Raw genomic sequence first — 13,146 nt, forward strand, 5'->3', positions numbered from 1 at the left:
AGTGTCACGTGACCAGGGCCGGCTCCAGGCACCAGCGAAGGAAGCAGGTGCTTGGGGCGGCCAATGGAAAAGGGCGGCACGTCCGGGTCTTTGGCGGCAATTCGGCGGCGGGTCCCTCAGTCCCTCTCGAAGGACCCGCCACCGAATTGATGCCGCTAAATGAAGCGGCGCGGTAGAGCTGCCGCCGAAGTGCCGCCAATGGCGGCTTTATCTCTTTTTTTTTTTTTTTTTTTTTTTTCGCGTCGCCACTTGGGGCGGCAAAAAAGCTGGAACCGGCCCTGCAAGTGACCATAGTGTCCATGAGAATCTGACTTAGTAGAGTTCATCTGGATTGACACCCCTGGAGAGGGGATCATGATCTGACCCTTTTAAATGTCATACCCTCCCTTTTCTGATCCCAGAACTCTGACCCCTTTCAAGGATTCCATCCATCTTTCTTTTAGAAAGAAGAAAGCTCTTAGTCACTTGCTAAGTGAAAGTGTCTCCGTCCAGTGCTAACCGACCTGAACTGCCGCAATTGGGTCAATTCCCATCGGTCTCTGTGTACTTCAGTGTGTGTTGCTTCTTTTGACTCTGAGCTGTGCTTTATCTTGCAGCCAATGGGAAGGTGAATTTGGGCGAATTTATGAAGGGGGTGAAGACTATCCAGAAATTGCCCCCAGATGAGGGTAAGTGAGAATCTAATAATACAGATGGATAGATGGGACTGCACTGAATGAGGTAGGAGACAAATGGGGGGAAAAGTGCTATGTGATCAGGTAATTAATCTCCATCTCTGGAGATATTTAAAAGTAGGTTAGATAAATGTCTATCAGGGATGATCTAGACAGTATTTGGTGCTGCCATGAGGGCAGGGGACTTGACTCGATGACCTCTCGAGGTCCCTTCCAGTCCTTGAATCTATGAATTAAAGGCTATTTCCTAATGAATCCACATAAGGGGGCAGAGTTAAGGTTACTTAAGCGACCTCAATTGCTGCCTCTCCTCACTCTAGAGTATCTGACTTAGTAACCTTAGGCTTTGATCTTGAAAATATGCACAGGCTCCGACTCACTCGCATGAAGTCTCAATGAAGTCACAGGGGTGAAGTTAAGCACAAGCTTTAGTGTTTGTGGGATTGGGGGCTTACTAGTGTACCTTTAACTGAAGTTTTTGAATGTAGCAATAGTAATCCATGTGATACATTAGTGAGCTCTCCAGGATACAAACCTAAGAGAAACCGTGCTCGCAGATAACTACGTATCTGAAACGTAGAGACTGTGCTGTGTGAAACAACGGCGTCAGTTAACTGTCTTGGAAAAACTAGCCAGAAGGGCAGGATTTTTAATGGGTGGATTCTTTCCACTTCAGGTTTTTTCTTGATCATGTTGGGAGTTCTTGCTTTATTCGGTGCCCAACTTGAATAGCATATGATAAGTTCTCTGTGAATTTGCAAAGAGGCCGAACGATTTCAATGCCGGCCTAAAGGACATCAGAGAGACACTACCATGTTGTCAAACATAATGAATAACCAGCACCAAAAGCCAAATTCCCTGCTGTAACTCCCTTAGACTTCAATGGAATTGCACCACCAGCTCATAGTCTTTGAACGTTTCAGTATCACTTACCATGTAGTACAGACAGGAAGGATGGTTTAGTGGCTACAGGATAGATCTAGAAGCCAAGACACCAGGCCTGTACTCCCCACCTCTGCTACAAGCTTTGAGCCAATCGCCTAATGATGTGTGACCTTGAACAAATCACTTAAACTCGCCGTGCCTCAGTTTCCCTTCCCAGGGCGAGAGTAAGATTTATTTGATGAATGTGTGTAAAGAGCTTTGAGATCCTCACATAGAAGCGGCTCGAGAAAGACAAAGGATTATTGATATTATTTCTATATCATCAGATCTCGTGCACGTCCTGGCTGCCCGAAGGGGAACAGTGCCTAGCTGAGTTGTGCAGGATGACTGTTAAATGTACAAATCATGAACCAATGCGGATTCCAGTGTTATCTCCTCTCTGTTCCCAGAGGACAAAGTGGATGTGGGGAACCTGGACTCCGTGCTGGCCAACATGGGGATCCATTTGACCCAGGAGGAGCTGCAGGAGGCGCTCAAGCACAGCCCCGTTGACAGTGAGCATGTCCACTCCCACTCTGGCTCCGTTTGTGTTGTCAGAGCCGCGTTGTGTGGGGCGAGGCCTCCTGCTGCCAACATGGTGGTGGGCGGAGGCGGTGGGGGTGGCTGCTCCTTCCTAGAACTGCCTGGGCATGTCAAAGGTGCTAACTCCACCCTCGCCTCACCCGACTTCCCCCTTAGACCATCAGGCTGCTCTCTCTTGCAGCCAGCTCTTATGGCCTCAACTGGGTAGCTGGGAACAACCACAGCATTGAGGTTCTCAGGCCATGGCCTTTGCCCCTCCGGCTATTCCCCCCCATACACTCTCTGTGCAGGAGGCTGCAGTGGGGCCGGGCCATAGAGCCAGGACTCCATGTGGCCATTTCCTGGGTGCCCAGAGGTTCCGGGGTAGCTGGAAGCTGCCTTTGTGACACGGGGATGCTAGAAAGCAGGAGGAACAGAACCCGGAATCCCAGCCCCCGCTCGCTCAGTTGCTTCCCTGCCCATGGCCATGTCCGGCCCTTGTCTCTGAGTGGTGCTTTCCCTTGCAGGAGACGGGACCGTCGGCCTGAGCGCGTTTATGAAGAGCATGATGAATACGCGGAGACCGTCCCAGGCGGAGAGTAAGTGAGAACAGATGTGCTCTCTCAGCACTCAAGGCTGATGTGTCCCCACCCTGGCAGTTGGCGAGCGGTGTCGACGCGGTTAAAGTAGTCCACGGCGGGACTTCCATATTCTCTGCCCAAACCAACCCTGAGGTCCTCACTCCATTATGACACTTTCCTGACCCAGTCAAGCTGCCCCATTGACTAAACTGTATGTCTTTCCCATGTGTCCTAGGGGATAAAGTGGATCTCCAGAACCTGGATGACATCGTGGGTAGCATGGGGGTCCATTTAGCCAGTGAGGAGCTGCAAGAGGCGCTGAAACATGTGACGGTTGATGGTTTGTATTTCGAATCTTGCTCCGTGTTCTCCAGCAGGGGACTTGACATCAGCAGAAACGATGGTGGGCGTTAGAAACCTGCATTCCATGTAGAATGGAGGAAGTTCTACATAAATTATGGCAATTTATCTCCTTTCTGTGCTAATCAACCTGAATTCTAGCTACTCAACCTGCCCCTCAGCCTCTGTGTTCTTCAGTGTCTGTCATTTCCTGTGACTCTGAGCTGTGCTTTACCTTGCAGCCGACGGGAAGGTGAATTTGGGCGAATTTATGGAGGCGGTGAGGACTGTCCAGAAATTGCCCCCAGGGGAAGGTGAGTGACCATCTAATAATCCAGAGAGGTTAGAAGAGAGTGACCTGAATAAGGCTGATGTCCCCTGGAAAAAATAGGGTGTCATCGTGTAGTTAAAAACCACCTTTTAATGAATGGGCAGAGTTAAGGTTACACCAGAGCCCTCAATTCTGGCCCTTCCTCACTCTTGAGTGCCTGACTTTGTAACCTTAGGCCCTGATCCTGCAAACATGCACTGGCTTTGCTTTTCGCACGTGAAGTCTCCTTGAAGTAAAGTTAAGCACATTCAGTATAGTTTGTAGTGTTGGGGGTCATAATAGCATTCATTTACCAGAGGATTTTCTATATAATAATAGTAATAATACTTGTGATATGCTAGTGAACTGTCGAGGATACAAAGCACAGAGGGATTGTGCTTACCGATAACTCCTTATCTAGGACAGATTACTATTATTATTATATTATGATTCATATATTGCCAAATCTCTCTCTCATCCTGGCGGCATGTAGGGGAGTACTGCATAGTTTAGTTGTCTGGGATGATTGTTAAACATTCAAGTACTGAACAAAGTGCAGATTCCAGTATTTTCTCTCTGTTCGCAGAGGACAAAGTGGATGTGGGGAACCTGAACTCCATCCTGGCCAACATGGGGATCCATTTAACCCAGGAGGAGCTGCAGAAGGCGCTGAAGCACAGCCTGGTTGACAGTGAGTATCTCCACTCCCATTCTGGCTCTGTTTGTGCGGCTGGAGCTGTTGTGTGGGGCGAGGCCTCCTGCTGCCAACGTGGTGGTGGGCAGAGGCACTGGGGGGGTCTGCTCCCTCCTAGTGCTGCCTGAGCTTGTCAACGGTGCTAACCCTGCCCTGCCCTCACCTCACCTCAGCTGCTCCTCCTCTTTAGATCTAAAGGCGGCTCTCGCTTACAACCTGCTTTTTTGGCCTCAAGGGGGCAGCCGGGAACAGCCAGAGTGTGAAGATTCCCAGGCCATGCTCCTTCCTCTCCAGCGATTTCCCCCAGGAGGCTGCAATGGGGCAGGACCATTGAGCCAGAACCCCACGTGGCCATTTCCTCTGTGCGCAAGGATTCCCGGGGAGCTGGAAGAACAGAACCCAGAATCCCAGGCCCCACCCACTCAGCTTCTGTGGCCTTTGTCTCTCAGTGTTGCCTTCCCTTACAGCAGACGGCAAAGTCAGCCTCAGGGCTTTTATGGAGAGCATGATGAGTACGCGGAGACCCTCCCAGGCGCAGAGTAAGTGAGTACAGATGCTCTCTCTGCACATTCATTATTGGTGTGCCCCTCCCCGGACAGTAGGAGAAGGGTCTAGATGAGGGTTAAAGCAGGGGGACCTTGCACATTCTCTGCACAAGCCAAACCCTGAGGTCCTTACTCCATTATTACTCTCTCCTCACTCAGGCAAAGCGCCCCATGGTCTAAATTATAGGTCTTTCCCATGTAACCTAGGAGACAATGTTGATCTCCAGAACCTGGACTACATCCTGGACAGCATGGGGGTCCATTTAACCAATGAGGAGTTGCAGGAGGTGCTGAAACATGTGACCGTTGATGGTGGGTATTGGAAACCTCACGGTTTTGGGGGGAAGGGTGGGGGCCTTGACATCAGCAGAATTGATGGGGAACCTTTGAAATCCTGCTGTGTGCGAGATGTGTGAACACTAGGGACCAAGCGTCTTCTCCCACTTATGCTGGTGTAAATCTGGCATAACCACACTGACGCCAGTGAACTGATTGACTGATGCCCAGATACACCAAGGCCAATTTTCCCCACGCTCGCAGTGTGAAGGGGCCTTAAAGTCAGACTGAATTGTATGTGTACACCGACTAAAGCAATGTGAAACGACCGTCACGTAAGTGAGACTCTGCTCCAATGGAGTTAATCTGGATTTACGTCACTGGATACGGGAGCAGGATCTTGCCCTTTAAATGTCGTGCCCACCCGTTCCCGATCCCAACACCGTGACCCCTTTCCAGGATTCCATCCCGTTTCTGTTTTGAATGAAGATAGCTCAAAGCAACGTCCGTGGAAGTGTGTCTTCCAGTGCTACCTTACCTGAACTATAGCAGTGAGCTCAATGCCGCTCTGCCTCTTTGTCCTTCTGTGTGTGTGTGTGTCATTTCCTTTGACTCTGAGCTGTGCTTTACCTTGCAGCTGACGGAAAGGTGAACATGGGTAAATTTATGAAGGAGGTGAGAAAAGTCCAGAAATTTTCCCTGGAAGGAGGTGAGTGAGAGTCTAATAATACAGATGGGTGGTAGGTGAAAGTGGTCTTAATGACACAGGAGCCCTATGGGGAAAAAAGTTTTATATGATCGTTTGAGTAAAGACATTTCCTAATGAAGCCACACAATGGGGCAGAGTTAAGGTTACATCAGCAACCTTAATTATGGCACTTCTAACTCTTGAGTACATGACTTTGTAACCTTAGGCCTTGATCCTGCAAATGGGCATAAACTTGACTTCTCATATTAAGACTCATTGAAGTCCCATGGGTACCATCCATTAGCGTTTGTGGGATTGGGGCCCTATTAGTGTTGTTTTACCAGAGATTTTTGTATGTAATAATAATACTGGTAGTGCATGACCAAGATCTCAAGGATACAAAACTAAGAGAAACGGCACTAACGGACAACTACTTATCTAGGATGTTTTGCTTGAACCAAAGGATTCAGTTAACTATCATGAAAAATGAATTAGAAGGGCAAGATTCTTAATGGATTGGATTCTTTCCACTTCATGCTTTTTCTTAGTGATGTTAGCAGTTCTTGCTTTATTAGATGTACAAGCTGCATAGCGTATGATACATTCTGTGTATTTGCTGAGATGCAGGATGCTTTAAATGCCATCATAAAGGATGTCAAAGAGGATAAGGGGTTTGGGGCTAAATACGTTGCAGAATTTTTCTAACATAGTAAATACGGGATGTGTAGGGATAAATTCAGCCCTGCTCTTACTCCCCTTGGCTTCTGGGGAATTACACCACCAGCTCATAATACCCAAGGTTTCAGTGGTATTTAGCAGGTCGTGTACAGAGTAAAAGAAGGGTTTTGCCCATATGGATAGGTCTCCAGGCCAAGGAACTTGGGTTCTCTTCCAACCGCTGCTGCAAACTCTGGAGCAAAACTCTTTATGTCATGAACTAATCATTTAGTGCCTCGGTTTCCCCTCCTATAAAATTGAGATAATTCTTCCCTGTTTCCCAGGGCAAGTGTAAGATGTATTTCACTCATCTGTGTGACATGGTTTTAGATAGTCAGATGGAAGTAGCTAGAGAAAGGCAAAGGAATGTTTTTTTATTATCGTGGTTATATTCTCGACTCTCCATCCCCATCCTAACTGCACGTAGCAGAATAATGCCTAGTTCAATTGTTTGAAATGTTTCTTTAAAGACCAAGTGCGGTCTCCGTTCCCGGAGGACAAAGTGGATGTGGGGAACCTGGACTCCGTGCTGGCCAACATGGGGATCCATTTAACCCAGGAGGAGCTGCAGGAGGCGCTCAAGCACAGCCCCGTTGACAGTGAGCATGTCCACTCCCACTCTGGCTCCATTTGTGTTGTCAGAGCCGCGTTGTGTGGGGCAAGGGCTCCTGCTGCCAACGTGGTGGTGGGCAGAGGTGGCGGGGGTGGCTGCTCCTTCCTAGAATTGCCTGGGCATGTCAAAGGTGCTAACTCCACCCTCGCCTCACCCGACTTCCCCCTTAGACCATCAGGCTGCTCTCTCTTGCAGCCAGCTCTTATGGCCTCAACTGGGTAGCTGGGAACAACCACAGCATTGAGGTTCTCAGGCCATGGCCTTTGCCCCTCCGGCTATTCTCCCCATACACCCTCTGTGCAGGAGGCTGCAGTGGGGCAGTGACATAAAGCCATTGCCCCAGGTGGCCATTTCCTCTGTGGACAGGGGTTCCCTGATGGCTGGAAGCTGCCTTTGTCGCACCAAAGTGGTCTAAAGCAGGAGGAACAGAGCCCAGAATCCGTGGCCCGGCTTGCTCAGCTGCTTCCCTGTCCATGGCCGTGTCCGGCCCTCATCCCTGAGCGCTGCTTTCCCTTGCAGGCGACGGCAGAGTTGGCCTGAGCGCGTTTATGAAGAGCGTGATGAGTACGCGGAGACCCTCCCAGGCTGAGAGTAAGTGAGAACAGACGTTCTTTCTCCACATCCATCCCTGGTGTGCCCTGTTCCGGGGAAAGCCTGGTGCCAGGGCCTTCCTCATAAACTCATAGACTCAAAGACTTTAAGGTCAGAAGGGACCATTATGATCATTTAATCTGACCTCCTGCACAACGCAGGCCACAGAATCTCACCCACCCACTCCTGTAACAAACCCCTGACCTATGCCTGAAGTATTGAAGTCCTCAAATCGTGGTTTAAAGACCTCAAGGTGCAGAGAATCCTGCAGCAAGTGACCCGTGCCCCACGCTGCAGAGGAAGACGAAAAACCCCCAGGGCCTCTGCCAATCTGCCCTGGAGGAAAATTCCTTCCTGACCCCAAATATGGTGATCAGTTAAACCCTGAGCATGTGGGCAAGACTCACCAGCCAGACACCCAGGAAAGAATTCTCTGAGTAACTCTGATCCCACCCCATCTAACATCCCCTCACAGACCATTGGGCATATTTACCTGCTAATAATCAAAGATCAATTAATTGCCAAAATTAGGCTATCCCATCATACCATCCCCTCCATAAACTTATCAAGCTTAGTCTTGAAGCCAGATATGTCTTTTGCCCCCACTACTCCCCTGGGAAGGCTGTTCCAGAACTTCACTCCTCTGATGGTTAGAAACCTTCATCTAATTTCAAGTTTAAACTTCCTGATGTCCAGTTTATATCCATTTGTTCTTGTGTTCACATTGGTACTGAGCTTAAATAATTCCTCTCCCTCCCTGGTATTTATCCCTCTGATATATTTATAGAGAGCAATCATATCTCCCCTCAGCCTTCTTTTGGTTCGGCTAAACAAGCCAAGCTCTTTGAGTCTCCTTTCATAAGACAGGTTTTCCATTCCTCGGATCATCCTAGTAGCCCTTCTCTGTACCTGTTCCAGTTTGAATTCATCCTTCTTAAACATGGGAGACCAGAACTGCACACAATATTCCAGATGAGGTCTCACCAATGCCTTGTATAACGGTACTAACACCTCCGTATCTTTACTGGAAATACCTAATCTGATGCATCCCAAGACCACATTAGCTTTTTTAACGGCCATATCACATTGGCGGCTCATAGTCATCCTGTGATCAACCAATACACCGAGGTCCTTCTCCTCCTCTGTTACTTCCAACTGATGTGTCCCCAATTTATAACCTGCAGCTGACATCAGCAACACATGCAACTGCCTCAGTTTCCCCTTTTTCTGCCTGTGCAAACACAGTTGTGTTTTTCTCAGCGGAAAATTCCTGTCCTTTATTCACATCAAGTGCCAGCGTCTGCAGATCCCTTATCATTGTAAAATCACTTATTCCGAAAATCCCAGTGTGAAACAGGAACACAGACCCATCCTCAGGTCTCTCACCTGAGCATCATTAGCCACTCAGTCTCAGTTCCTTTGGCCTCTATTCCAGGCCCCCGCTCTCCAGGCCATCCACCTGAGAGTCCCAAGGCCCCCTCTCTCCCACGAGTCTTCTCCGGTAGCCCAAAGTCAGGCCTCCCACAAAAGGTCTCCCTGCAATGTTCCACTCCCTGGCTGCCTGCCCTGCGAGTCTAATCCCTGCTCCTGGGGACCTTTCTCCAGAGTCAACCCCTTCTTGGCCCAGCATAGCCTGACCAAGCTGATTCTTCCCCCTCATTCTTTGGGGCCTGTGCATGAGCCTTCCTGCAGTTTGGCCGGGATCCCCAGCTCTCGCCAGCCCTCCCAATGGTTTTCCTCAGAACGTATCACCGACAGTTCCAGTTACTGCTCTCCCTCAGCCCTCCTGCAGCGCTTTCCTCAGGCGACTCGCTGCCGCTGTTCCTTTCTCTCCTGTGTTCCCAGGGTCTGTCTGCGCTGTTAGTAGAACACACATTAGTAGCCCCTGGCTTTGTTTGTTGAGACCCCAGGCTAGGAACTGTTGAACCCTGGGTTCCAGTGTCTACACTGCATTATGTGGGCCCGAGTCCAACCCACCCACATCCCAGATTTCCTAGCACCCTCCAAAAACGTGGCTGCTTTAGCCCTTTGTTCATGGTGCAGGGTAGGTAAACTTAACTGTCCCGAGGACAAAGTAAGTCTGCCTAGGGGATTGTGGGATATTTTTGGCAAACTCCCAGAGTCCACATTCACTGGGGCTGCGTCTATACTGCAAAGCACTAGGGCTTGAACCCTGGATCCCAGCTTGGCTCAGGCTCTGACCATCCACCGCGATGGGCTGCTGGGTCCAAGCCCTGGTATTAGCACAGATTGTGTGTAGACGGAAGGGGGGTTAGTCTTGAGCCTGAATTTAAATGGCAGTGTAGACATGGCCTCTGACAGCTCTCACCTGCGTCTTCCTGACATTCTCTCTCTCTTTCACTGTCGGCCCACTGTATGTTATTACTCTCTCCTTACTCAGGCAAAGCTCCCCATTGACTAAATTAGACCTCTTTTTCCCATGTATCCCAGGGGATAAAGTTGATCTCCAGAACCTGGACTCCATCCTGGACAGCATGGGAGCCCATTTAACCAATGAGGAGCTGCAAGAGGCATTGAAACATGTGACTGTTGATGGTTTGTATTTCAAATCTGGCTCTGTGTTCTCTAGCAGGGGGCGTGAAATCAGCAGAGATGGATGGAGAGCGTTGGAAACCCTGCTGCGTGCGTGATTTGTGCGTGTAAAAAGAAGTGATGTGATGTGTGCACAATAGGGACAAGGGACAGTTGATCCAAGGCCCAGATTCTGCTCCCACTTACACTGGTGTAAATCTAGGTAACGCCACTATCACCAATGGATTGATTGGCTGGGTCTCATTTGCACTAACGCCGCTTTATCCCATCCTGGCAATGTAAAGTGGCCTTAAAGTAGAACACGTTTATATTTTTGCGCCACGTGTAGAACAGTATAAAGTGATTGTGTAAATGAGAATCGGGTCCAACAGGGTTAATCTGTATTCACACCAGTACAAGTGGGCTCACAATATGGCCGCTTGAATTTCACAAGAACGGCCAGATGGGCTCAGACCAATGGTGCATCTAGCCCAGTATCCTGTCTTCCGACAGTGGCCAGTGCCAGATTCTTCAGAGGGAATGAACAGAACAGGTCATCATCAAGTGATCCATCCTCTGTCATCCTCTCCCAGCCTCTGGCAATTAGAGGCTAAGGTCACCCAGAGCATGGGGTTGCACCCCTGACCATCTTGGCTAAGCCATTGTTGAACCCATCCTCCATCTTTCATACCCTCCCTTTTCTGATTCTAACTCCATGCCTCCTCCTCTCAAGGATTCCTCCAGTTTTCATTTACAAGGAATAAAGTCTCTTGTCTGACCTGAACTTAGCAGTGATGTCCATTCCCTTCTGCCTCTTTTCCTTAGTGTCCGTTTGTCATTTCCATTGACTCTGAGCTGTGCTTTACCTTGCAGCGGACGGGAAGGTGAATTTGGGCGAATTTATGAAGGAGGTGAGGGCTGTCCAGAAATTGCCCCCAGGGGAAGGTGAGTGAGAACTTAATAACACTTATGGTTGGTAAAGGAGAGTACACTGAATGAGGCAGGAGAAAGTATTATGTGACCGTGTAATTAAAGATTGTCTCCTAATGAACCCACGCAAGGGGGCAGAGTTAAGGTTATTTCATGAACCTTAATTCAGACATTTCCTACCTCTTTCCTGAAATGAGTAGATGAAAGCGCAACTATAGCGCTGTTAGTGAATGGTAACAGGGTCCACGCCGCCAATTAGTGCATGGCAGGCTAGAGAGCTATAGATTTATATGCCAGCTTACTGCGCACTAACCATCTGTATAGACAAGCCAGTTAAGTGTTGTGAAAAACTAATTAGAAGCGGATTCTTCCCCCTTCAAACTGAATAATGTATTACCTGTTTCCTGGGTATTGGCAAAGACGCAGGAGGATTTCAGTGCCATCCTAAAGGATATCAAAGATGATGATGGTCACAGAGCCATTTGTCTAATTGTTTTAATTGATCTGCATGTTGTTTCCGTGGCTGGCTCTGGGCTTCCAGCTGCTCCATGCAATTCTTCTCAAAGCCATGGGCTCCCACCCTTACAGCATAACGCCATGTGAAACGATCCAGCACCAGCTGCCCAAAGTTCGAATCAGAAATGTTCGTTTGGGGCAGGTTTTGTTTCAAGGTGTCTTTGAAGCGTTTCATCTGCCCTCCATGCGTACAGTTGCTTTAGCTTAATTCAGAATATAAGACTTTGTTTTCATAGATGGGTCTCGGGCATTCGAATTACCTGGCGAGCCCATCTCAAGAGGGAGCAGATCAAATGAGTCTCGATGCCAGCCCAACCAGCTTTCACCTCTTTTATCAAAGGGGATAAGGGGCTTGTGTCTAAGATACATTACCAAAGTTTTCAAACATAATAAATAACCAACACCTAGGGCTAGATTCAGCGCTGCTATAACTCTTATACTTTGCGGGAGTTACACTACTAGGTCATAAAGCAGTGAGCTTTTTTCCCCTTTGTTTGTACAGTGCCTAGCACCGTGGGGTCCTGGGACGTGACTGGGCTCCTAGGCACTTACAATCATATTTTTAAGGTTTCAGTATTCCTTAGGAGGTAGTGCAGAGAGGGGAAGGACTGATTTGCACATATGGATAGGCCTAGAGGCCAAGACACTTGGGATCTCTCTTCCTGTGCTGAAAACGCTTGAGCAAATCACCTAATCGTATCTGACCTTGAATAAAAATGTAATTGCTGTGCCTCGGTTTCCCCTCTTGTATAGCTGATGATAGTTCCCTTCCGCCCAGAATGGGTACAAGTTTCATTTCACTATTCTGTGTGTAAGAGAGAGAGAAAAAACAAAGAGTTATTGTTTTTATTATTAATATTATCCTTATATTGCCAAATGTCACTCCCCAGCCTGTCTGCATGTAAGGGAAGAAAACCTGGTTTAGTTCTTCAGGGTGATTCTTTAATGTACGACTAATGAGCCTATGCAGAGTCCAATCTTCTCCTCTCCGTTCCCAGAGGACAAAGTGGATGTGGGGAACCTGGACTCCGTGCTGGCCAACATGGGGATCCATTTAACCCAGGAGGAGCTGCAGGAGGCGCTGAAGCACAGCCCCGTTGACAGTGAGCATGTCCACTCCCACTCTGGCTCCGTTTGTGCAGCCAGAAATCTTGTCAACGCCCTGTTGTGTGGGGCGAGGCCTCTTGCTGCCAATGTGGTGGTGGGCAGAGTCGGCTCCCTCCTCCTACTGCCCCGGCAAGCCAAAGGTGCTAACCCCATCCTCCCCTCACCTCAGCCAACCTTCCCCCTTAGACCCAGAGGCTGCTCTCACTTGCACCCAGCTCTGATGGCCTCCAGGGGGCAGCGGGGAACAACTGAAGCTCTCAGGTTCCCTGGCCACAACCATTCCTCTCCAGCTATTCCAATGTAGGAGGCTACAAAGGGGGTGGCATAGAGCCATTACCCCACGTGGCAATTCCCTCTGCCCGCAGGGATTGCCAGGGAGCTGGAAGCTGGCCTTGTCATGTAAAGCAGGAGGAACAGAGCCCAGAATCCCAGCCCTCGCTCGCTCTGCTGCTTCCCTGTGCGTGGCCGTGTCCGGCCCTCGTCTCTGAGTGGTGCTTTCCTTCACAGGGGACGGGACAGTCGGCCTGAGGGCGTTTATGAAGAGCGTGATGAGTACGCGGAGACCGTCCCAGGCTGAAAGTAAGTGA

The 13,146-nt window shown here is 49.2% G+C and overlaps 1 long non-coding RNA gene across 1 annotated transcript; it reads left to right on the top strand.

Moving 5' to 3' along the window:
• The first annotated feature begins 7,447 nt into the window (after positions 1-7,447).
• On the top strand, positions 7,448-12,529 carry LOC128829064 (uncharacterized). The gene is made up of 4 exons (XR_008443281.1): positions 7,448-7,474; positions 9,926-10,030; positions 10,880-10,951; positions 12,451-12,529. It is a non-coding gene; the product is annotated as an uncharacterized LOC128829064 (long non-coding RNA).
• Positions 12,530-13,146: the final 617 nt, after the last annotated feature.

The sequence above is a fragment of the Malaclemys terrapin genome, chromosome 25 (genome assembly GCF_027887155.1).
Source record: "Malaclemys terrapin pileata isolate rMalTer1 chromosome 25, rMalTer1.hap1, whole genome shotgun sequence".
NCBI lineage: Eukaryota > Metazoa > Chordata > Testudines > Emydidae > Malaclemys > Malaclemys terrapin.